Genomic DNA, 25,970 nt, shown 5'->3' with positions numbered 1-25,970 from the left:
TGACCAATGAGACGCCCTCTTGAGGCGAGGCAGCTTTTGAACTAACACATTTATTTTTTTCTTTAAGGCAAAGATTTATTTGACTTCTGAAATCAAATCTTGTTTCCAGAAATACAGGGGGCATTTCTATAACTCAGTATTTTTAGGCTCAACAGTATAGCTTAGACAAATTCTATTTATAGGACATATCTTAAATATATGGTTGATTCATTTTGTGTTAGCTGTTTCTATGTTCTATACGTTTTCAAGCCATGCCACTATGATAACATCCACTTGGCCTGCTCAAAGAATCATGTTCCCTGAGTTGCAGTTTGATATTAAGACATGCCTTTATCCAGGAGCACTATAAGGCGTAACCACACAAAACCCATTATTATTGTATTGTCTCTAGGATGTTATTCAGAAATTGGTCCATGATATTTCTCAGTTTTCCCTTTAGGAAATCCTACAAACCAAAGTTATTTTAGAAATTAGTATCAAAAAATTTCTGCTTTCACTGAGAATCAAATGAGTTTCTTGTTTTCCAGTGATAATATAACTGACATCATCTCCCTTTATTTACTATTGTCAGGAAGTTAAGTGCAAAATTTGAAACTTGAATCAGCAAGCATGCTAATTCCATTGTTATCTGAAATGGAGTAGGGTAAAAGGAGAAGGAAAGATATAAGGGAAGAAAGGAACAAGGAAGAAATGGAAGAATGGAATATGATATCTAGTCTCCATTTGGCTTCACCTTTGGACTTCTGATACTCCCCTCTGACCTTTACTATTCCAAATATATTTGGTAAATGTTTCTTTGCCTCTACATTGGCATTCTTTTTCGGTATTTGAATTCTTAAGAATTAGACTCTAGTGTATTATTTATTTGGATGGAAGTTACTACATTTGCCTTCATTTACCAAGTTTATACAAAAAAAAATGATCATAAAAACCTACTCACTCGGAGTAAATGTTCAAGACCCAAAGCAATTTCTACTTAATTAAAATTGGCATGAAAACATTTGTAAGGTTGAGCCTATAGGTTGATTTTATCAGTGTTCCCAGCTAGAAATGATCGATGTGGCCTATTGTGAATAATCACTCAACTGAGAGGAATACAAAATAGTTACTGATTAGCCTTTTCCTCCCCAGCAACATCAAAGTGATTTAAATATCACAAAATGAAAACTTTTATAGTTTTCTTTCGTAAATATGTTTTGTTGTCATATTTTTGAAGAGTTTTATTCAATGGAAAACATAGAGAACAGATTCTATTGAGTACTAATAGTGGTCAAATTCTGTGTACAAACATTTTTGATTGCAACCTAATGAAGTACCTAATATTTTTCTGAAGAAAATATTAGGCAGAAATGGCAACTATGATGAAGGCATTTTCTCAAGTCACACAATAAGTAAATGACAGAGACAAGAGTCATACACAAGTTTACATGACTAAAAATCCTGCCTTGTTATTGAACATTTTTATGGTGGTCTATCTTTTAGTGAATACATCATGTTTTTCTTCACTCATTGACTCATTATTTCAAGAAAAAGCAATTGTCCCTCCCATCACTGATTCATTCATTCTTTTAAGAAGGATATTTTGGATGTCTATTATGTTTTATGTACCATGTGAGGAGCTTGGAATACAAAATGAACAAGCTTGTTTCATCATGGAGATATTAGTCACAGCAGTTGGCCTAATTCTGACTTCAGTGATTCCATTTTCGCATGCTTAAATCTTTCTTCTCAGGAAGGGAAGTGATTAAACATGACAATTTCATTTTCAGTTTTTGCAGCTCAGCTGCTATTGTGCCCCCACTTAGAGATATATCTACTTCAGAGAAGATAAACTGATGTGAACATTTTGTAGATGTTCAAATATTAAACAACGATTTACAAGCTACTTCAGGATTTAATATGTGGAGTCGGAGTTCCCTTGGGTTCTCAGGAATTTGTTGGTGGAAAAAAAAAAATCAGTGCCTTCAGATAGACAACTTTATTAAAGCAAAGGTAAACTTCTAAGTACTTTCTACTTCCAAAGTATATTAAATCTAAATTTATTCATAATTGTGCTATAGATATTTAAGTAAGTTCATCAGCCTATGATTTTTAACATTTAGCTGAATCTTTTAGTGCTGTCATAAAATGGTTTTATCAAAATTGTAGAAGAAAATTTATTTCATAGTTTCCAAAAGGCAGTATCAATCATTTCATAAATTCTTCTTGGCTACCTTCTGCTCTTCTGAAAACTGTCAATTATACAGGACACACACTTATAGCTCTAAATGCATAGGCACAAAGCACTATATTATAAAGTTATAACACTAGAAGATGAATAGTTGCATGAGGGAGTATTATTGTATATATTTACTTAATACGAAGGTCACAATATATATATTTTGGTAAAAACAAAACTTTGTATATTTAAGTTGAATTGTGATCAACCTTCAATAAATAAATCAAAGAATTAACAGGAATACTTTTGTTAAAATTCAAGGCAGGAAGAGGATGATTTGCAAGCATAGTTTTTTATTTTTTTTTATTTCAGCATATTATGGGGGTACATAAATTTAGGTTACATATATTGCCCTTGCCACCCCCCCCAAGCATAATTTTTGAATCTTTGTCAGTCCTCACATAAAAACAGAAGAACTTGATAGTAAAACCAAAAACCCATGAACTCAATTACACCATCAACATGGCAAAATAAGAGGCTCCTGACAACCCCTCCTCCCATGGACACACTGAATAAACATGTACACATAGATCAGTTCTCTCAGAGAGAAAGCCAGATTCTGGTTGAAAGAATTCTACACACTGGATCTTGAAGAAAATATCCACATCAAAACTGTTAGTAGGAAAAGTAGAGATACACGTAAGCACAGTGCCTTATGATCAGGGAAAATCTCCAACTCTCAGTTTCTTCCAGAGGGGTGAGGTGGTTTTTCTTTTCTTTCTTTTTTTTTAATTTATTGGTTTATTTAAATGGCAGAGTAATGGAAAAAAATCTATAAATGTTAAACATTTTCATTCTGAACATAAATTACTGAATTTTTATCACCAGTCATTCAAAAATGTTTCTCATATATCAAGTAGATAGAGCAGAAAAAAGAGAGAAGAACAAAGAGAATTTATTCATTATCAGGATGTTAGTCTCTTTAATGTAACTAAATGTACAGTAACAACAGAATCTTACAGACTTTCAATTCTTAAGTCAGTTAATATTCTTTCAAGTATACCATAATATTTCTAAAGCTATTTTTGGAAGAACAAAACCATCTAAGGTATGGGAAAGAATTGTAATGCTGGCACTAGATTAAATTGTCTTTTTAGTCAAAGAAATCAAGGAAATCTGGAGTAGGAGGATACCTGATTTTTTTTCTTATTCCAATTCAATTCAACGCACACACACACACACACACACACACAACATCAATTGTTTCTTGATGTGAAAAGACATGAGAAGGGAGATACTAGAAAACTGTGAAGCCTCCTTAGTCACCTAAGAGGTACAACAGAAGGAAGAAGGTGAAGTTTCTCTGTCTCCAGGAAGAAAAGGGAGTGAAAAGAACTCAACAGAAACATCACAAAAGGGAGGATCAGACAAGAATAATTAAGAAAGGTTTGGAGTATAAAATATTTCTATGTATCATTAGGATCTAGATTATTATTCATATAAGTTCTTCAAAAGCTAATTCCCCTTGTATCTTATTTTTGTACCCTTCATACTCCTCTATTGAAAACAATAGTAAAAGAACCATGATAAAGACCATATTAGTTTAGGCTACCTCATTCTGTAGTTAGAAATGACCCTCAAAATGTCAGTGGCTTAAAACACTATTTACTTTGTATGCAGTAGTCCCTCTATATCCATGGGGTATTGGTACTAGGACCCTGCGGATACCAAAGTCTACCCATACTCAAGTCCTGTGATTGGTCCTGCAGGACCTGTGGATACAAAAAGTGCTTCCTCCATATATGCAAGTTTCACACACTGCAAATATTGTCTTTTTGATCTGCATTTGGTTGAGGATATGGAAACTGCTGATATGGATGGTCTGCTGTATTCATTGAAAAAATTCACATATAAGTGAACCTGTGCAGTCAAATCTGTGTTGTTCAATGGCCAACTCTGTGTGTGTGTGTGTATGTGTTATATGTACATATAAGTGTAATTATTGACTCGTATTGACAATATATGAATATTGGCTGCATATTGACTTCTGCTCAACAGCATATTTTCTTCATTTTGGTATTAAGTCTGAAGGAGCATCTCCTATCTAAAAAAGCTAATTTTGTGGCAGAGTTCAAAGAATGATAGTTGAACCAGGTGAAGGCTTGGAAGCCTTCTGTTCAGAAGAAGCTCTTGTCAATTCCACCTACATTCCTTGAGACAAAGCAAACCAATGAGCAGTCCTGACATCAATAAAATGATTTTACAGGAAAAGGCAAAAGTCATAAGAGTACAATGGGTTGAAGTATATGGTGCTCTCATGAGGAAGGTTAGTTAAATAATTGGGAAAGTAATGTTTTCTATCACAGATACGTAGATTAAGGCAGTGAACAATGAACTCATTGTGCCTCACACTTTTAAAAAATTTCTTGACTTCAAATTAAATATACAGTGCTATGTTTTAATCTTTAAACTAAAAGAATTGGTATATATGCAGACACTTACTCTGAATCATAATATTTTATTTATCGAATTCTTTCTTTAATTAGGAAGAGGAAGTAAGTGAGAAAATTGCAGCAGGAATACATAATTATTCAACAAGCCATTGATAAAATCTGGATTAGGAGATATTCTCTCTCCCTTACTTCAGTGTTGTCACTGTAGGAAAATAGTGAAATGCCATGGATAATCACCTAAATATGTTTCAAATACATAGTTGTTCTCTTAGTAAAATCTGCCCTATTTCTTGGTCAAATAATTTTACTGTATATACTCATTGTACTGAAAATTTACATACTATAAAATATTTTTGACCATTCTGAGTGGTTGTCCTACATCAACTGTAGGCTGTTAAATTACTATGTATGATTCTGGCACAAAAGTCATTTTCTTTTATGGGTGCCCATGCATACACTACAATTAGATTTGGTAAAATAATTCTGAATAATACTCTACACATTAAAGTTTTCATGTTCATACATTTTGTTTTTTTGTTCTTGGAGCTATTTTCTAACAGATAATGTACAATATTAGGTAACTTCTATAAATACATTGTAGTTCAACTCATAAGCTTTCACACTCTTAAACATTTTGGAAATTCACTAGTTTTCATAGTGATTGGTCTAATCCTAGCAAATTATCTTGTAAATCAGTAAAATCTATCCAGTTCTCCCCTCAACTATCATAACATAATATACCAATACATCTTCTGATAGTTGATTATGGTGATTATCCTTCTAAAATATTAAAACCTATTAACTTATAATTAAGGTGAAGACAGGTGTTTTAGTGGTAAAGGTGAGTTAGAAAACAGAATTTAAATAAAAATATAGGTACCATAGGATCCAGCAGTCCCAATATTACCTACATATATATAAATGAAATGAAATCAATATATTGAAAAGATATCTACATTTCCCTGTTTATTATAGCACTACTCACAATAGCCAAGACATGGAATCTACCTAAATGTCCATCAGTGAATGAATAGATAAAGAAAAAGTAGTATTTATAAACAAAGGAATATTATTCAGCCTTAAAAATGAATAAAATCCTGTCACTTGTGACAAAATGGATGAAGTTGAAGGACACTATGTTAAGTGAAATAAGCCAGGCACAGAAAGACAATTATCACATGATCTTATTTGTGAAATCTAAAAATATGAACTAATAGAAGTAAAGAGTCCAATGGTGTTTACTAGGGAACTGAGTGAGTATGGGGGGTTGGCGATATGTTGGTCAAAGAATAAGAAAATTTCAGTTAGCTAGGAGAAATAAATATATTCAAGAGATATATTATACAGCATAGTAACTATAGTTAATAACAGTGAACTTCATTTTGAAAATCACTAAAACAGTAGATTTTAAGTATTCTCACCATGAAAATGGTGTGAGGCAATGCATATGCTAATAAGCTTGACTAAACCATTCCACAGTGTATACATATTTCAAAACTTCATATAGTCCACAATAATTACATACCATTTTTATTTACTGATTAAATATTTTTTAAGAGTTGGTTTAAGAGATCAGAAAAATGGACAAATCTTTAAATAGACTGATCATGGGAAAAAAGATAGAAGAATCAAATTACTAAATTTAAGAATGAAAATGGGGATGTTACCACTGACCTCACAGAACAGATTATAGGAGAATACTATTAACAATTGTGCACCAAAAAATTAGAAACAGGGAAAAAGGACAAATTCCATACACAAACACATAAACCATTAAAACTTACTCAAATAGAAATATACAATGTATCTATCACAAGAAATTAAGTTAGTAATCAAAAATCTGTCAACAAAGAAAAACCCAGCACCAGATGGCATCACTGGTAAATTCTACTACACATTTAAAGAAGAATTTATACCCAGCCTTCTCAGTAAGGACAGGAAAAGATGCTCAACATCATAAGTCATTAAGCAAATGCAAATCAAATTCATAACTAGAAACCACTTCACACTCACTAGGATGGCTATGAAAAATAATGATAATAAAAATTGTTGGCAAGGTTGTGGAGAAATTGGAACCCTCTCAGATTGTTGGTGGAAATATAAAATATTTCAGCACTGTAGTAAACAATTTGGCATTTCCTAAACACATGGTTAAAGTTAGCATATGACCCAGACATTTCACTCCTAGTGATATACTAAGGGTATTGAAAACATATGTTCACTGGAAAATTTTAGGTCAAAATGTACAAATTTGCAGTTATGTAGGATAAAGAAGTCAATACACATAATGTACAGCATGAGAATTATAGTTAATAATACTGTATTTTATACTGAAAAATAGCTAAACAAGTAGATTTTAGGTGCTCTTACCAAAAAGAAAACCAAAGGTAACCATGGAAGGTGATCCAAAGGATAATTTGCTTGACTGTAGAAATCATTTCATTGTGTGTGTGTGTGTGTGTATGTGTGCGTGCGCGCGCACATGTGTGTGTGTCTCAAAACCTCATGTTAGCATGAGCAACACAGTGAGACTTTATCTTTACAAAAAATAAAACAATTAGCCAGGCATGGTGGCACAGGAGGCTGAGGCAGGAGGATCGCTTGAGCCTAGGAGTTTGAGGTCACTGCATTCCTGAATGGGTGACAGGGCAAGACACTGTCTCCAAAAAACAAAACAAAATAATAAACACTTATGTTGTACACCTTAGCTATATATAATAAAAAAATAAATCTTAAAATATCAGTAATCACATTAAATGTTATTTGTCTAAATATACCAATTAAAAGACAGAGATGAACTGGTAGGGAAAAAAAAAAGAAACACATTTGATCCAATACATGTATTTCTGTATAAAAGAAACTCATTTCAAATAATAGTGTAGGTGTGAAGAAAATAAATGTTGAGAAAAGATATGCCACACAAACAGAAGTAAATAGGAGTGGTTATGTTACTTTGTGATAAAGTTCACTTCAGTGCAAAGAAAATTACTAAGACTAGATAGGTACATTTTATAAAGATAAATGGGTCAGTTCACCAAGGAGGTATAGCAATCTTAAATGTGTATGCACTGAACAATAGACACACAAAATATAATATGTGAAGCAAAAACATATAAAATTGAAAGGAGAAATAAACAAATCCAGAATAATAATAGAAGACATTAACACCCCTCTCTCAATAGTTGATAAAAATAGAGTGAATATCAACAAGGATGAAATAAACACCATCAATCAATAGGATCTAATAAGCATTTAAAGAATACTCAACAGCAGATACATCTTATGTGTCCATGGAACATATACAAGATAGGACACATCTAAAGCACAAATGAAGGCTCAACAAATTCCAATGATTTGCAATTACATAGTTTGTGTTATCTGACCACAGTGCAATCAAGCTAGTAAACAATAACAAAAATAATAGGAAAAGGCCAAAACATTTGGAAAATAAACAATACACTTCTAAAAATAATTCACAAGTCAAAATGGATATTACAAAGAAAATTGCAAAACTACATAGAACTGAATGAAAATACAAGACATAACTGACCAACACTTAAGTGCACATTCAGTAGTAACAGTTGGGCAGGTTGGAGGGGGAAGGAAGGGATGGGTATATTCACAACTAATGGGTGCAATGTGCACTGTCTGGGGGATGGACAAGCTTGAAGCTCTGACTCAGGTGGGGCAAAGGCAATATATGTAACCTAAATATTTGTAACTCTATAATATGCTGAAATAAAAAAAAGAAAATACAAGATATCAAAATATGTAACACAGAGCTATATCATTACTGAGAGGGAACTTTATATTACGAAAGACTTGAGAAAAGAAGAAAGGTCTCAAGTCAATAACCTAATTTCTAACCTCAAGAAACTACAAAGTTTTTTTGAACATTTTGACTCTTTTAAAATAATTCTTAGCTTAAAAAACAAACACTAATTGATCAACACTTCTGTTCACATATGGAAGCAAAATTCAAGGAAAATAAAGTAGGTGGGGGGCGGGGAAGATGAGTTGGGAAAATTTATACCTAATGGGTACAATCCACACTAACTGACTGCAGGGAACACTTACAACTTTGACTAAAACTGTACAAAAGCAAAATATGAAACCAAAATGTATGTACCCCTGTAAAATTCTGAAATTAAAAAAAAAACAATAAAAAATAAAAAGCTAAAAATATAAGATAAAAAAATCCAAATACATTGTATAGCTATACAAAAATATTTTCTTTATATCATTATTCTGTAAGCTTTTTTCTATTTTTTAAATTATTTATTTTTTTACTTTAAAAAAATTTGTTAAAAACTAAGACACAAACACACATTAATTTAGCTATACACAGAGTCAGGATCATCAAGAAGTCATAGGTGATAGAAATTATTCAGCTTCATTATAATCTTATAGGACCACCATCGTATATGCAGTGTTCTGTTGACCAAAATGTCATGATGGATAACAGACTTAAACCTAAAGCATGAAACTACAAGAATTCTAGAAGAAAATGTTGGGAAAACTCTTATGTGCATGGGCCTAGGCAAAGAATATATGAAAAAGACCCCCAAAGCAATCAGAGCAGCAACAAAAATAAATGAATGGGACTTGATCAAATCAAAAAGCTTCTCCACAGTCAAGAAAACTATCATTGGAACGAATAGACAACCTACAGAATGGGAGAAAATATTTGGATTGTATGTATCAGATAAAGGGCTGGTAACAAGAATCTATATAGAACTTAAGAAAATTATGAAGGAAAAAATCAAACAACCCCATCAATAAATGGGCAAAGGACATCAACAGAAACTTTTCAAAAGAAAACAGAATAATGGCCAGCAAACATATAAAAAAGTGCTCAATATCTCAAATCATTAGAGAAATGCAAATTAAAGCCATGATGAGAAACCACCTAACTCTAGTGAGAATGGTCTTTATCAAAAAGTCCCAAAACAACAAATGCTGACGTGGATGTGGAGAGATTGGAACACTCTCACATTGGTGGTTTGACTGCAAATTAGTACAACCCCTGTGGAAAGTAATTTGGAGGTAACTCCAAGAGCTAAAATAGAAATAACATTTGATCTAGCAATCCCACTACTAGGTATCTACCCAAAGGAAGAAAAGACATTCTAGAATAAAGACATCTGCACTAGAATGTTTATGGCAGCATAATTCAAAATTGCAAAGATGTGTAAACAATCCAAGTGCCCATCAATACATGAGTGGATTAATAAAATTCGGTATATGTATACCATGGAATACTACTGAACTACAAAGCAATGATGAACTAGCACCTCTTATATTATCCTGGATAGAGCTTGAGCCCATCCTTTGAAGTGAGGTATCACAAGAATGGAAAAACAAGCACCACATGTACTCACCATCAAATTGGTACTAACTGATCAACACTAAGGTACTCACATGGTAGTAATATTCATTGGGTGCCAGTCAGGCAGGAGAGGGGTAAACTCACAACTAATGGATGTGGAGATCACTGTATGGGGGAGGGGCAAGCTTGTAGCCCTGGATTGGGGGAGGCAAAGGCATTATATGTCACCAAAATGTTTGTACCCCCATAATATTCTGAAATAAAAAAAAGAAATGTCATTACACAGCACATGACTGTATCCAAAAAACAACTTGTATTTAGAATATATCTAATATAAATATCTCTCAAAAATTTTGTGGGGAAAAAAACCCACAAAAATCCAATAAGAAAATGAGCAATATTTGGCTGGTGTGAAGGTTGTGAGTTATCTCACTTGATTGTTCACTGAAAAAGAAAATGAGCAAAATAAATGAATATACTTTTCAATGAAAAGGATACATAGATGGAAAATAAAGTCATAAAATTATGTCCCACATCACTTTCCATATGATCCAACAATTGCACTGTTGGGCATTTATTACTGATAAATGAACTCTTAGGTTCACACAAAATCTAGACATAAGTGTTTATAGCAGCTTTGTTTGTAATAGCCATAAACTGGAAAACTTTGATAGGTGAATATTTATAAAAAACTGTGGTACCTCCACACAATACAATACTACTCAGTATTAAAGAGACTAGAAGTGCACGCAACAAATTAGATGGATTCAGGTTCAAAAAATATGTTGAGAACATAAAACCAATCTCAAAAGATCATATGCAATGTAATTCTATTTGTATAGCATTCTTGAAATGACAAAATAGCAGAGATGAGAATAGATTATTGGTTGCGAAGGGTTGGAGGTGTTGGTAGAGTGTGATGGCTGTGGCTATAAGAGCAACATGTGGGATCCTTGTGAAGAAACTGTTCTGTATCTTATTCACATGGTAGTCACATGAACGTAAACGTGATAAATAGCATATATCACACACCCACATACATGCACACACACTATTAGCACATGTAAAAAAAAATGGACCTGAATAAATCCAAAAGGTATTTATAAATGCCAATATCCTTGTTGTGACTTACAGCATAGAAGAAAGAAGTTTCCATTTTGGGAAAATTGGATGAAGAGTATAGAGATCTTTCTGCATTATTTCTTATTACTATACTTGAATCTACAATTATCTCAATATAAAAACCTAAAAAATGAAAAGTAATAGAAACAAAATTGTTAAGTGGTTCAGTTTATTTAGAGATAATAAAAAATGTAGGAAAAAAAACTGCATTCTTTTCCTCTTTCTTTGTATTATAAAATCTATATTTTGAAAGTTATATATTTCTTTGAGTACGTGGGCATACATCTAAATTTTTTTGTTTTTACCACTGCAGACTTGATTTTTAAAAGTATTGTTCTTTGGATATAATTTTTTCTGAAGAGAAATGAATATTTCTTATGTAATTCAATCCATTTGCAAAAAATGCTACAGGTGCTGTATTTGAATCATACTATTTCAAAACAACAATACCTCTATCAGTATCTGACATCCTGATTCCTTAGTACTCAAATTAGTATGCTTGAAAATTAAAGCTTCATTTAAGTTTTTAAAATTTACCAGTTTGCACCTGCATGAAATATCTTTCTGAGACATCCTATTCAGAGTATGAGGTACTCATCATGAAGTGGGCATATGGCTCTCTCATCCCTTTTCCTTTACACTGATGCGTGTTCTACAAAAGATTTTGAAATGTCATGTTGATAATCATAAAAACCTGGTTTTCCAACAAAATCCTGAAGTTACTTGTATCTGAAATACATCTAAGTCCATGACATCAAATATCTTCTTTTTTTATTTTTAAATTTTATCTTTATTGCTTTTTCTGTTGGAAAAGTACCACGTGTGCATTTAAAAAATTCAAACATTACAGAACTACACAATAAAGTAAAAATCTCCCATTTTTTCGACTATCTGAAGAAAACCCCTGTAACTGTCTGGTTACTGGCCTCCAGATTTTATTTAAATGCACATGCTAACATGTATGATTACCTTCTTTAGCCAAAATGAAGCCATTGTCATTTATTTTTTTAAACTCAAAATATAGCATTTTATTGCCTTTATCGCATATGATTATGAGATTTCTAATCCCACCTAATTGTACCTTCTTGATAGTTCTCTCTAGATACTCTGCAGTGCAGTTGTTATTACAATATTTTTCTATTTTAGCTTTTATTAAAAATATGTAAGATTGAGAAATATTTTTCTGTTGCCAATGCTTTTCAAGCAGTAGGGACTGAGATACTTCTTTAGTAGACAAAGCCATGAGGCTGCACTTTAGTAATAGTGTGGCATATGATATTCACAGGATTGCTTCCTTTAGGATAATTTATTAGCTTGAACACATGATAAGTACCCTAAATTCTACAACTATAAGTCAAATAGATCTGAATTCAACTACATTTGTATGAAAAAGAACCCAGCCTCCTCTATGTCCTATAAGGGTCATTTTAAATCTTTCAATTTAAATTACATTTACCATATATTTCTTTTATGCTTTTCACTTTTCTGACACTGTGATGGGCACATAAATAGATAGTAAAACTAGAAAAATCTTATCCTTAAATTCAAGATATTTAGCACCTAGCTTGGCCTACTGCATAACTATGTATAGTAAAGTGTGATAAATGTTATGTAAAAAAGACCTCTTGCTTTGTGTTGATTATTCTTTAGTCTTGTGCCAATCCTGGACCTCAAATCCATAGTTTGTAAATAATATCATAGGGAGTCAGTTTTGCTGTTAAATTAAAGATAACCCAGTGATAAATCACATGATACATTGTGAAATTCTATTAGAGAGACAATAGAAAAAAGGAAAGTGACAATTACATTTATTAATAAAATTCTTAGCTTAACAGTGTGTCTCTTTTGATGGATCCTCCTGTGATCTATGTTGTAAAATGGAATTTTAGGCCAAAGATAGATAAAGTCAGTTTATTCCAAAAGGTTAACCAATAATCTCCTTGTCACTCTTCAACAGAGATGTGACAGCTACAATCTCTTGTTCTTCACTCTGTACCTTGGATTGGCTTCCAGGATAAGTTATGTGGTTGGAGGAACTCAATGCTTCACTTCTATTGTGTATTCACATGTTAATTTCTAAGAATATTTATTTTTGTATTCTTGGTATTTGTAAGGCAGATACCAGTGATACAGAGGTGATGATGAGGTAGAAATTAGGAGACTAATATTTATACATTGTATTATATAATCCTATTGTGTTATTTAATTTTATTGAGATAGGTATCTAGCAGGTCTCACTCAATAAGGAGTCTTAAGACACAAATCAAGGTCCCTGATAAAACAAGAGATAGTGAGAAACTGGCCCAAATCAGCTAGAACGCAGATGGCCAGGAAAAATGACCTAGGTTACCCTCACTGTTCATTATACCCTGCTTATAATATATTAGCTTGTTAAAAGAAACTCTCACCAGTCCCATGACTATTTACAAATGCGATGGCCACTCCTGGAAGTTAGAATATATGGTTTAAAAAGAGAAGGGACCCTCAGTTCTGGGAGGTCCCCATACCTTTCCCATAAATCTTATGAATAATCTTCCCTCCATTTAACATAAAATTAAATAGGTATAAAATAAGAGCTCAGAAATTCACAAAGGGCTACTCCCTGTTACTCTGAGAGATAGTTACTGCTCTGCCTTTCCCTTTCCTGCATTAAACCAAGAATCCACTTGGCCTTCAGGCTGGACCCTACTTACGGGGTTCACTTTCCTATATCAAACTTATTTTATTGTTTACTCTTCATAATAACTCCAACTTTTGATATTTTCCCTGTTCCTCGTGACAAAACTAAAGTTATTTTACTTAGGTTAAAACATAATAGGATACATGACCAGGGTAAGTTAAAAAATGTATAGTATAAGAAGTTACTCTTTGAACCAGTGGCACATCTGGGAATAAAATCAGAGTTCTGTTTGGTGCCAAATCTTCTTGATGTCCTGAATGGCACTGACAGCTTTCTGGTTACATAAAATAAAGATGTATACTTTGAAATGTGAAAATTCTAAAATATAGCCAATGAATGTTTCCTCTTGAAGTTCTATAATCATTTGCAACTGAATGTTTGGTTTGAGACTTGGATACAAATACTTGTTATAATTTTATAGCAGCTAGTTTATGTTCCTCAGCACATGGGTAAGTAGAGGATTGCCACTTGGGATAGAGTGACTTGTACAAAGACGTAATTCATTTGATGTATTCAGAACTAAGCCATAAAAACTAATTTAGTAAAGAGAAGTGTAAATTGGTAGGATCATTTTTCCTTTTTTGTTTTTGAGGTTTAAGTGTTGTTTTGGAAACTATATTAACCCTGGCATTTTCTACGTAGGAGTTTGAGAATAGTAGAAATAGGAATATTATTCCTTTGTAATTTTGTAAATATAGATTTCATTCACTCATTCATTCATCTTTTTCAGTGTGAAGGTGATGAGTCACTTTTACCAAGTCCTTCTAGTTGTTATATGTAGTAGTTTAGATCACTCAGAATTCAACATTTCCAAATTAGGAAAATAATATACTTTTACTTAACTTTCTTTATGAAAATTAATGATATTCTAGTGACTACAATTCTCTTCAAATTATTTTGTCTCCTTCTCTGAACTAAGTTCCTAGCATACCATCCTGAAAACTTAAGATTCCCAGGTCATAATTCATATGATTAATTCAATTAATAAATATTTATTGATCATTTTATGTATAATGCTCTGGGGAGGAGTTCTTCAGTGACATTTTTGCTTCTTGCTTCAAAGTTAGCTTTTACAAACTGAGATAAAAGATTTCCTTTCCATAGTGTCATCTTTCTGGTTTTCACATGTTTTTAACTTCTACACTACAGCTTCTTAGACATGGTAAAGATACAACTTAGTAAGTGAAATCTAGAAACTGAAAATTTCTTTCCTTGGGTTAAATCTTTGGCTGAACCAAAGAATTCACCACCTTGTTCTAATGGCAATGCTTTTGTTTTGTTTTTCCTTAGTGCACTGGAAGGGTCAAAGCCCAATTCTCCCAGGGCCTCCTAACCCTATCTGTCTGCAGGTAACTATCTTAGGCAGTCCTCAGACAACAGGATAGAATGCTTCCATACTGAAAAACATTTTGTATTTTGTAAGCAATGAGAGGTATAGCTTCACATGGATTTTGAAAGTTAATTTGTACCAAAAAGAAAATTTATCACCTATCTTAACACATGGCCATTGCTCCAGCAGGAATTACAAGAGGCCTTTTGGGAAAGCAGGAACTGATGAATTAGGCTCATCTGAAATCACTTGTGGCTGTAAAAGATGCTTCTCTAATAATCAGGATGTGAGCCCCAGTGTTCTGGAGAAGTTCCAGTTCTGTAATTACTTCTGCCTACCTACTTTCCTCTCTGTAGTTTTAGTGGAATTATTTTTTTGCCTTGGAAAGAAAATAAAAAAGCTGATAAAGCCATGTCGTGTTAAAACAGCACTACAATAATTTAATAAGTATTTTCTGAAATTTAATTTAAGAATAAAGTGACCACATATTTCCTTATCAAAAGATAATCATGTGGTTCGAATAGATCCTTGCTCACATAAAGACAATTAGAAACAGATGTATTTCAACCACTATAAAGTACGTGAGAAAATTTTTAAATTCCAGAAATGTTCTATTTACAATATAACTGGGAAAAATCATCATGAGAGAACATGATTTTAATTTTATTTTCTTTAGACAACAAGCCTTTATTCTAAATACTACTAATATCTTGAACTATCAACTCATGGCTCTGAGGTCTCTGGATTGACACATTGTTTAGAATTGTTTACTGGTGTCTTAAAAAATCTCCTTGATGTTAATGACAAAGTTCCAATAGTCTAAAGGTAAATTAAACATTTTTGATACATTATATTTATACATATTTAGGGTGTACATGTGAAATTTTGTCACATACCTAGACCATGTAATGATCAAGTCATAAGTTATACAGGACCTAATTATTTATAATTTCTAAGTGTTGAGTACATTTAAAGTCCTCTCTCCTGGCTATTTTGAAAATTGCGATACATTATGGCTAACTATAGTCACCCTACTCTGCTATCAAACATAAGAACTTATTCCTTCTATCTTGTGTAGGGTCAATTTGTTTTATTTCTCAATATAAAAAAAACTCCAAAGTTCAAAGAAAGCTTTGATACTGCCCTTGCCTATTCTTCAGAAGAACTGAGAATTTTCCTTAATAGCTGAATCACAAAGACAATTTTAAAAAAGAATACTAGGTCAGGAATATAAATTTTCATATATTTTGAGTTATTTTCAATTTAAAAGTGGAAAACCACTGTAGATTAGCAATTAAAGTTATTTGTTATATATATTATGTTATATTAATATCATATTATAATATATTATACAGATTGAGCATCCCTAATCTGAAAATCCGAAGTGCAAAATGCCTTGAAATCTGAAACTTCTTAGGACTGACATAATGTCACAAGTGAAAAATTCCACAGATTAACACAAAGTTTGTTTCATGCAAAAAATCATTAAAAATGTGTGATAAAATTATCTTTAGGCTATGTGTATAAGGTATATATGAAGCATAAATGAATTTTGTGTTTAGACTTGGGTCATATCCCCAAGATATCTCATTATGTATATCCACATATTTCAAAATCCAAAAAAAAAAAAAAAAATCCAAAATCTGAAGCACTTCTAGTCCCAAGAATTTGGATAAGGAATACTCAACATGTACAATAATATTATTATTAAATGATTTTTTTGTTAACCTTCTGTTATGTGACATCAATAACTACATAGCAAGAATTATATCACAATAAAATTTTCCCAAAAGAATTTTCCACATATTAACTAAAATGTGACCTTCTAGTGATGGAAGTGTTGCTCTGCTACCTTCTTATTCTCACTGTACTTGCTGTTTTGAAAACTATATCTTTTATTACCAAACATCTCAGCAATGTGACAAGTGCACCATAGAAATTATAAGTTGAAGAATAATTTGGGAAGCACTGTAACAAGACTCTCTAAAGATCATTTGGAGGGGTTTGACAGAAGAGGTCATAGCTACAAGAGAATGGCTTTGCATCATGGACAGTGTCTGTCAGTACTGGGTTAATGATTTAGGATATTTGGTGGCTGAAGTGAACATTAATTTTCTTCTACCAATGTTAGTAGCATAGCAAGATAGCATTAAAGTGGTTGTTTACTTTTACAACATCTTTTCTCATAGGAACCTTCAATTATTATATTAAAAAGGAATGGCCTTTTATGAAGTTAGTAAACCACAAATGGATTAAAGATGGTTGTAGAGTTAACAAACCATTGGCCCTTGAGTGTGATACCTTAATCTCCAGAGCAAAGTATATTTTAATCAGTCTATCCTCTGATGGATGGTTAAATTGCTTTCTAGGTTGGAAATCTTGTTCCTAATGCAGAATGACATTGTCTCTTTATTTTTCTCTTTCATGTATAACTTGAAATAGGAAGTAAAAGTATTTCAGGGATAACTGCTATTCTCATTCATCTTGACAACATCTATTCTTCTCTTTGCCCAAGTATTCCTGAATTACTTCTGAGTCAGAGTTTCTGGGTCTTCAATACTTCCATTTGTTAACATGCTGACTGATTTTTCACATCCACTGATTTCAAATATCCAAAAATGCCATGGAGTTTAATATTTGGGGTGCTACTATGTATCTTAATATCTGAAGCTGTCATTTTCAGATATGGAAATTAAAATCCATGCTAAAATGATTTGACCAGCTTCCCAGAGTGAGATATAGTCTGTCAAAAGACACTGAACAAATCCCTCAGAATTTTAAGGTAAAATAAACTTGATTAAGACAATGATGTGGGAAATGAAGAAATATCCACATTATGGTAGATCAGAATATATTAGATTTCCATTGTATGCCAGTAGTGCAAATATAGATACATTTTATTGCATTAATAGCTTGTTTATTTAGTTATTCAGGAATATAATATATTTCACTAAGTGATGGTTAGAGGGTCAGATGTGTATAATGTGCAATATACCAGTCTGGCCCTCCCCACTCTCAGTGTAAATTTTAACTTTGTCTAGTTGAAGATAGTAATGTTTTATTCCTGTGCCAATCCTTGACTTCCCTGAGACTTAGAAGGGAATTGAACATGATCATTCTTTCTAGCTTTAAGATATTATAACTCTCTAGGAGACAAAATCTTCATTTGTTTAAAATACATATACCTTGTTAATGCAAAAGAAAATTAAATACATTTATTATATCAATTTACCAACTATAAGTAATTTGTAATACTTTATGCTTTTTGGGGGGAAATTGTTTGAAATAAATTCTCCCCTTTGTTTACATTTTAGTTTTTACTTTGCATATACCTATAGTATTAGATGCACATTATGTATAGTTAATCTTTACAAATTAATTCAATTTTAAAAAATTAATATACTTACACTTAAATTCATATAGAAATTCGAAGGACCTAAAATAGTCAAACAATTTTGTAAAAAATGAATAAAGTAGGAGAACTAACCCTACCTGACTTCAAAATTTATTACAATGGTACAGTAATCAAGGCAGTGTGGAATTGGCATAAAGAAGAACAAATAGATCAGTGGAATAAAACAGAACAAAGAGTCCAGAAACATTCTCACACATACGTGGACAACTAACTGATTTTTGACAAAAATGTGTGATGGTAATTCACTAGCAATTGATATTCATATGCAAAAATAAATAAATAAATAAACTGAGATTCCTATTTCACACCATGAAAAAATTAATTCAAAATGAATCATGGATGCAAATGTAAAATCTACAACCATAAAACTTCCAGAATAAAACACAGAATAAAACCTTTGTGACACTGGGCTATACAAACATATTTTAAGATATGATACCAAAAGCAAGCTTCATAAAAGAACAAATTGATGAATTAGTTTTTAATATTAAAAACTTCTGTTCTTGAAAGATAATATAAAGAAAATCAATAATTTATTGACTGGGAGAATATATTTCCAAATCATATTTCTGATAAAAGACATATTCGGAACTCTTAAAATAACCAAATTTAAAACAAATGGGCAAACATTTAAACTAATCCTTTAATTTAGAAGACATGCAGATAATAAGCATATGAAATGATACTCAGCATCAATAGTCATTAGAGAATTAAAAATAGATACCCCAGTTAGATACTATTACACAGAGTAGCAAAAATTGAACAGACTGACCATTCTAAATTTTGTCAAGGATAAGAAAGAACTGGAATTCTCATACACTGATGATAGGTATGTCAAATGGGACAGTCACTTTGGAAAAAGTTTGGCAATTTCTTATGAAGTTAAGCATACACCTTTTACAAGATCTAGTCATTCAACTTACAGGTATTTAGCCAACATAAGTGGAAGCACATGTCCATATTAAGACTTGTACATAAATGATATAACAACTTTAATTATAATAGCTAGATTCTGAATGCAACCTAAACGTTAATCAATGGATGAATGTATAAAGCACCTCTGGGATAGCTATAAAACTGAATATTATTCAACAATAAAAATGAAGGAGCTATGGATATAAATCACAACATGGATGAATTTTAAAATAATTATGCTGAATCAAACAAGTCAAGAGTATTATAATTACATTCATAAAAAATACTAGAAGTGGAAAAGGCAAACAAATCTCTAGAACTTTTGTAGAGAGCAGATCAGTGTTTTGCCTGAGAATGAGGAAAGGAAATTGGTCATAGAGGGAAGGAATGGGGGAGAAAGGGGGATTGTAAAGGTACAAATGGAAACTGGAAACTTTCAGGAATGGTAAATATGTTTATAATGATTGTGGCAATGATTTCTTGGTCATATATGTATGTTTACAGCCATAAAATTTTATACTTTAAACGTATGCAATTATACCTCAACAAAGCTCTTTAAAATATGTGAAAAAGATTATTCAAGATGTAATACTTGTGCTGGGCACCGTGGCTCATGCCTGTAATCCTAACCCTCTGGGAAGCCAAGGCGGGAGGATCACTTGAGCTCAGGAGTTGGAGACAAGCCTGAGCAAGAGTGAAACCCCATTTCCAAAACAAAACAAAACAAAACAAACAAAAAGCACCTCAATCCTGCATGCCAGGTTCTTGCAACATTGTTGGTGGAGAATACACATTGATAAAAAGCTAGAGAAAATAATAATACTATAGAAACACACACACGTATATATGCAAGGGAATTATTAATGCAAAGTGAATGGAAAAACTTGATTGTTAAAGGACAACATAAACGTAGGGCAAAGTGGAAACAGAATGAGAGAGAAAGACAGAAGGAAATAAAAATAAACATTTGATTAGCATTATACTTTATTGTGAATTTGAAAGAAGCAAAGCAATTTCATTAACCTCTTTTTGTTTTATCATAATTTGGTTGGTGAATATTACAACTGCAGCCCACACAAGGTCAAATGATATTGCTTATGGTCTCTAGAGTTCAGGCAGTTTTAATTGCACATTGGAAAACAAATATGTTTTCACTTTGCAGTGTGTGTAGTGTTTAAATGGAGGAGAAGAGAACATCTGGGGTGTTATAAAATGAGAGACATAACTACAAAAAATTAATCAGCTGCCATTTTTCACTGCATAAGGGTGAATGACTTTCAAAAGACCACAGGATCTGTGCTTATTTGGACATTGACATCAAAATGTTTTAGGTACATTGTAGCATCACTCTGACACTAACATGTCTTATTAAAAGAAAATATTGTACTATAAAGAATAATACTGAAAAAGAAAGTAAGAATGGTCAGAGGCAAATTTGTAAGCCCTCCTTTTCCTTCTGCCAGTGAATATTTTATTCGAGCTGTGGCAACTAAATATTAACAATGAAAATATTTTCCATGCTATTTGTTATCATATCATATATCATATCATATCATATCATATTATTTCTCCACATAGAATATTCTTTTTGAAAGCTTTTTCTTGGCTCTTTTTTTCTCTCAGCCTTTTTTGCCTGTTTAAATCCTATATATTCTTTAGTACTCAGTATAAGCATTATTCTTCTATGAAAAGTCTCAAATCTTCAGTCTGGCTTTAATACTCATTCTATTTGTTAAATTTATCTCATGTTTATCACTTTGATGGCATTTAATCTATCAGCTTGATTATCTGTTATCTTTTGTGTCCTGCTGTACAAACTTGGACCAGTGACCATGATTCCTTCATTTGGGTTTGTGTAAACGCATTGGAACTATTAAGACTCAATACATGTTCAGTTGAAAGCATGTGTGCAACATTTTTTTCTGAAATTCTTGCTAAAAAGATGCACTGAAATGATATAACTTAAATATAGAAATAGCATACTAAATAATTATAAAAGTCAAGATTACATTGAAAGATTTATGGAAATTTAAAAAGCTTTTTTGTCCAAATCAACAACAAAACTAAATGCAGCCATACAAATCAATAACCAGACATATAAGGGCTACTGCAGAAATGCATATTGATTTATCCAAGATAACTCCAGAAAAATTCCAGAAGGCATTAGCCAGTCTGTTGAATGGTGTCCTAAATGATAACTAACTGAGCCAATCTTCCCTGTATGTAAAAACAGCTCCATTTGTGCTTCATTCCTAGTTTTAGTATAGCTGTGAGATCACCTTTCTAAGATGAATAATTTGTATATAAAGTCCCATGTACAAAGCATATTAGAACTAGAAAGAAAAGCACAGTGGTATTTTTGGTAACTTTAGTCTGCCCCAAATGATTTATACCGCTCACAGAAGAAAGCATATCCTACCACTTAATACCACCAGGGTTTTGCCATTAGTATCTACATTTTGTTCTAGAGACACAGTGATTTCTACAGGGAAATCCATTCGTTTTTTTACACTAATCATTTATTATTACGAACACTGTTATTTATAGGAATGGATAATGGATCATCAGATATGTTAGATAAATGAAGAGTGGGAAAACAGAGATAACAAGTCAAACAAATCAACCTTCAAGAAAATAGAGAAATACAAAATTTAAAAATATATACTTAATTTATATTGTCAGAAATTCAAGAAGCGTTCATACACATAAAACAATAACAGAATACTTTACTAAAACAATTGGAAATTATGTAAACATTTAAAATATTAATTAAAAAACTCAATTGATTCAATGAATAGCAGAAATTACGTCATGGACACACTTGAAGCTCTGATGCAGGTGGGGCAAAGGCAATATATGTAACTTAAACATTTGTATCCCTGTAATATCTTAAAATAAAAAAAAATAAGAAAAGATTGTATTTGGAATATATTTCTTTAATTTTTTTAAGAAAATCAACTTAAACCAATGAAGAGATGAATTTGTAAGAAATACTAAGATAGTTCAGTAAGATGGCTTTTCCTAAATACCATGTCTTAAATAACAATTATTAATGAGAATATATTTTATCAATTATTTCATTCACATAAACTAGTAACAATAAAATACACAGACACACAAACAAAGCCAAAAAATGTGCAAAGCCTTGTGTTAGAGAAAATAATGGCCCTGCAAAGATGCCTAAATCCTCATCTCTGTAACTTTGTGAATATGTTATTTTACATGGAAAAAGGGAATTAGCAGATGTGATTAAGTTAAGAATACTGAGATGGAGACATGATTATGAATCAACTGGGTGGACCTAATGGGATCACATTATAAGGGTGCTTATAGGAGGAAGGCAAGAGAGTCGCAGTCAGAAAAAAAAATAAAGATATGACAATGGAAACAGAGTCTGGACTGATGCACATTGAAGATTGAGAGAGAATTCAGAAGCCAAGGACTACAAATGGCCTCTAGAAGTTAGACAAAGCAAGGAAATGGATTCTTCCCTGGAATCTCAAAAAAAAAAAAAAAAAAAAAAAAAAAGCTATGCCAAATGTTGATTTTTTTTTAACCCCACAGCCTTTATTCAGAATGCAGACCTCCAGAACCTTAAAATAACACATTTGTGATCTCTTAAGGCACTAAATTTGTGGTAATTTAGCACGACAGCAATCGGAAGTTAATACAGCCTATAGAATTTGGATAAGTCAAAACTCTAAAACTGTTAGGAAGAATATTGTAGAAAGCTTGCTTACGTATTGTAAAAATATAAATTTTTCTTTTTTCCCCAGTTAATCCGCAAATTAAAGCAACTAAATAAAAATATTATAAGATTTTTAATCTTATTATAGTCATTCATTAATTTAGTCATTAAAATAATTATTATTCACCTGTTATTTGATGGGCATTTATTTATATATTGATATAAAATCACAGGCAGAAACAGAAATGACACTGCTTACATTGAGGTTATAGTTTTGTGAAGGAGATAAAAATAAATTAAAAAAATTATACACACATATGTGTGCAGGGGTGAGTGTGCTTCTCTCACAACTAAGATGGAAGATTCAAGATTCTCTGAGAAAATACGGTAGCAGTAACTAATCTAACCAGGAACATCAGGAAGTGTTATTAGAGCTGGGATCTGCAAGCTGAGAAGGAGCAGCCTATTTAGGAGGAAAGGTGGGACAGAATGTGCAAAAGCTTTTTTTGTGGAAAGATTCATTACACCTTGTTCATGGTTCATAGAAAGAAAGGTCAGTATATGTTAAATCTTGTTTTCTACATAGGCCAATTTAAAGATTCTGTCTTTGTCCAAATAACACAACTGCAGCACAGGTGCACAAAGGTATTTGTGTAAGAATGCTTGCTGTAGCATTTTTTAATAATATGATACTAGTGGAAAAACTTAAATATCCATGAAAGAGTGAGAAAATAAAAAATAAATATGTACGCATATATATACCTATATATATGCACACACACATTCCAATAAAGAAAAAAATGTAGTGACATTTTTTAAAGTTCATAATACATTATGCTGTGAAAAAAAGTATCAGTATATGTATAATAGTAGTTTTCATTTTCAAAACCTATCATGTGCATACATAAATTTATAAAAATGTGTACAGATGTATTCCTGTTTCTACATACTTGAAATAGAGTGTGAAGAATATATATTAAACATTTAACAGTAGTTTCATTTGGAAAGTAGAATTAGGCAAATAAGGGAACATTTTGATTTTCTTACTGTATTTGTATATTACTTGAGTTGATGAAAAAAGAGAATTTATGATTTTGTTATAAAAATAGGTGAAGAAAAATAAACATTGAACTTAAGTGAAACAAATTTGGATTGATGTTAATAGAAAACATCAGCAAATTATTGTGTTTTACCATACACTTAATAACCCATCAGCTGCTACTTATTGAGTGCCCATTACATGAAGAGATAAAAAGCAACTAAGTCTTAACTTTATTATTTTATTCCAGTTTACTTTAAAATTCTGTAAAAGTAAAATATGGTGAATGTCAAAACTATGTGAGAATTAATCCCTGTTTCATCCTTGATTATTGTGTGTTACGTGTGTGAATGCACATAATTAAAATTCTCAAATAGCCTCTCATTTAAGTTAATGCAAGAAACTGCAAACCAATCTAATTATTAAATTTGTTCCTAATTTTAGTATGTAATAATATTACCCAAAGATATCTTGACTGATACAATAATGAAAATTTGTGTCACACTTTCTGATTTACAAAATAATATAGAGAAAAAATACAGGTGGACATCTACAATGAGAACAGATATTTCCTTAATACTATAATCTCTGATCTGATTATATTTAAAGTTTGCTTTCATCAGAAAAAAAATCAAATTTTCTCAACAATAAACAAAAACCCTAAAAACACTTCAATGTATATTTTGTAATATAAAAAGCAAAATTTATTTACCAAGTGCAAATAAATTTATATAATTTTAAAATATAATTATTTATGTTGATAGTTATATAAATAATAAAAGCATATATTTCTAATTCTTTCTAACTCTTTGATCCATTATGGGCCTAAAATATATAGAGGGAAATCTTTGGAAGTGGACATTCTCTTTGAGAAATTCAAAGACAATGAAAATCAGCTGGTGTTTGGCTGCAGTATTACTAAACTTTTTTCTCAGCAAATCAGAGTCACGGACAGTCTTTCTTTTCACAGTTCTATTAGTACAACAGCTTTTATGCTCTTGTATAGTTAAAAATATAGTTATGATATTCAGCATACACAACATACAGATTTACACTGAATGAAAACATTTAGCTTGCCTACTTTAATGTGATATATGGCATCATCATGAATATACAGATTCCCATTCTATTCCTAACTCTCTTTCAGAACCCAACTTACATTCACATTCTCTTTGAACCTATGTCCAACAATTTCAGTTCTATTGAGCCTGCTCAGGCAGTTATCCACTGTAATAACATACATTTTCATATTTAACTGTGTGCTTCTGTATGTTAGCTTTCCTTCTACAGCTAGATTTTCATCTTTGCGAATGCAAACATGTTCTGCACTTACTGGTTGAACTGGCATTCTCTCTGTATGGTATATTTGATTAGTTAACTGCCAATTAGAAGATGGTGTGGGTGACTTAACTCTCAAGCAGGATTGGGAAAAAACTATGCATAAAGCTAATATCTAGAGTGAAGTTGTTGATGTTGTTTTTAAGATTTTTAAACTTTATTTTTGCCTTTTTATTGTATATTTCATTATGGGGTTTTTTTGTATAGCAAATTTTTACACAGATAATGTTCTAATGTAACATTAAATTAAAGACATTTCTCCACTAATATAGACAGTCTATTGATGCACATAGGGGCTCCTCATCATTTAGGTTTTATTTTGCTGAGAGTCCTCAGCATTTAGAGTACAGCCACATTTTGCTGATATGAGAGTCCCTACCTATGTCATTGCAGGATTTGTGTTGCTGCTGCACTCTGCAATCTTTGGGAATTACTGATAATTACTACATGGGTGAAACCTAAGATTTTATTATTCAATGCGTTAATCTATTCATCAAATACTT

Source organism: Lemur catta, chromosome 10 (assembly GCF_020740605.2).
Source record: "Lemur catta isolate mLemCat1 chromosome 10, mLemCat1.pri, whole genome shotgun sequence".
Lineage (NCBI taxonomy): Eukaryota > Metazoa > Chordata > Mammalia > Primates > Lemuridae > Lemur > Lemur catta.
This window is presented reverse-complemented; position numbering follows the sequence as displayed.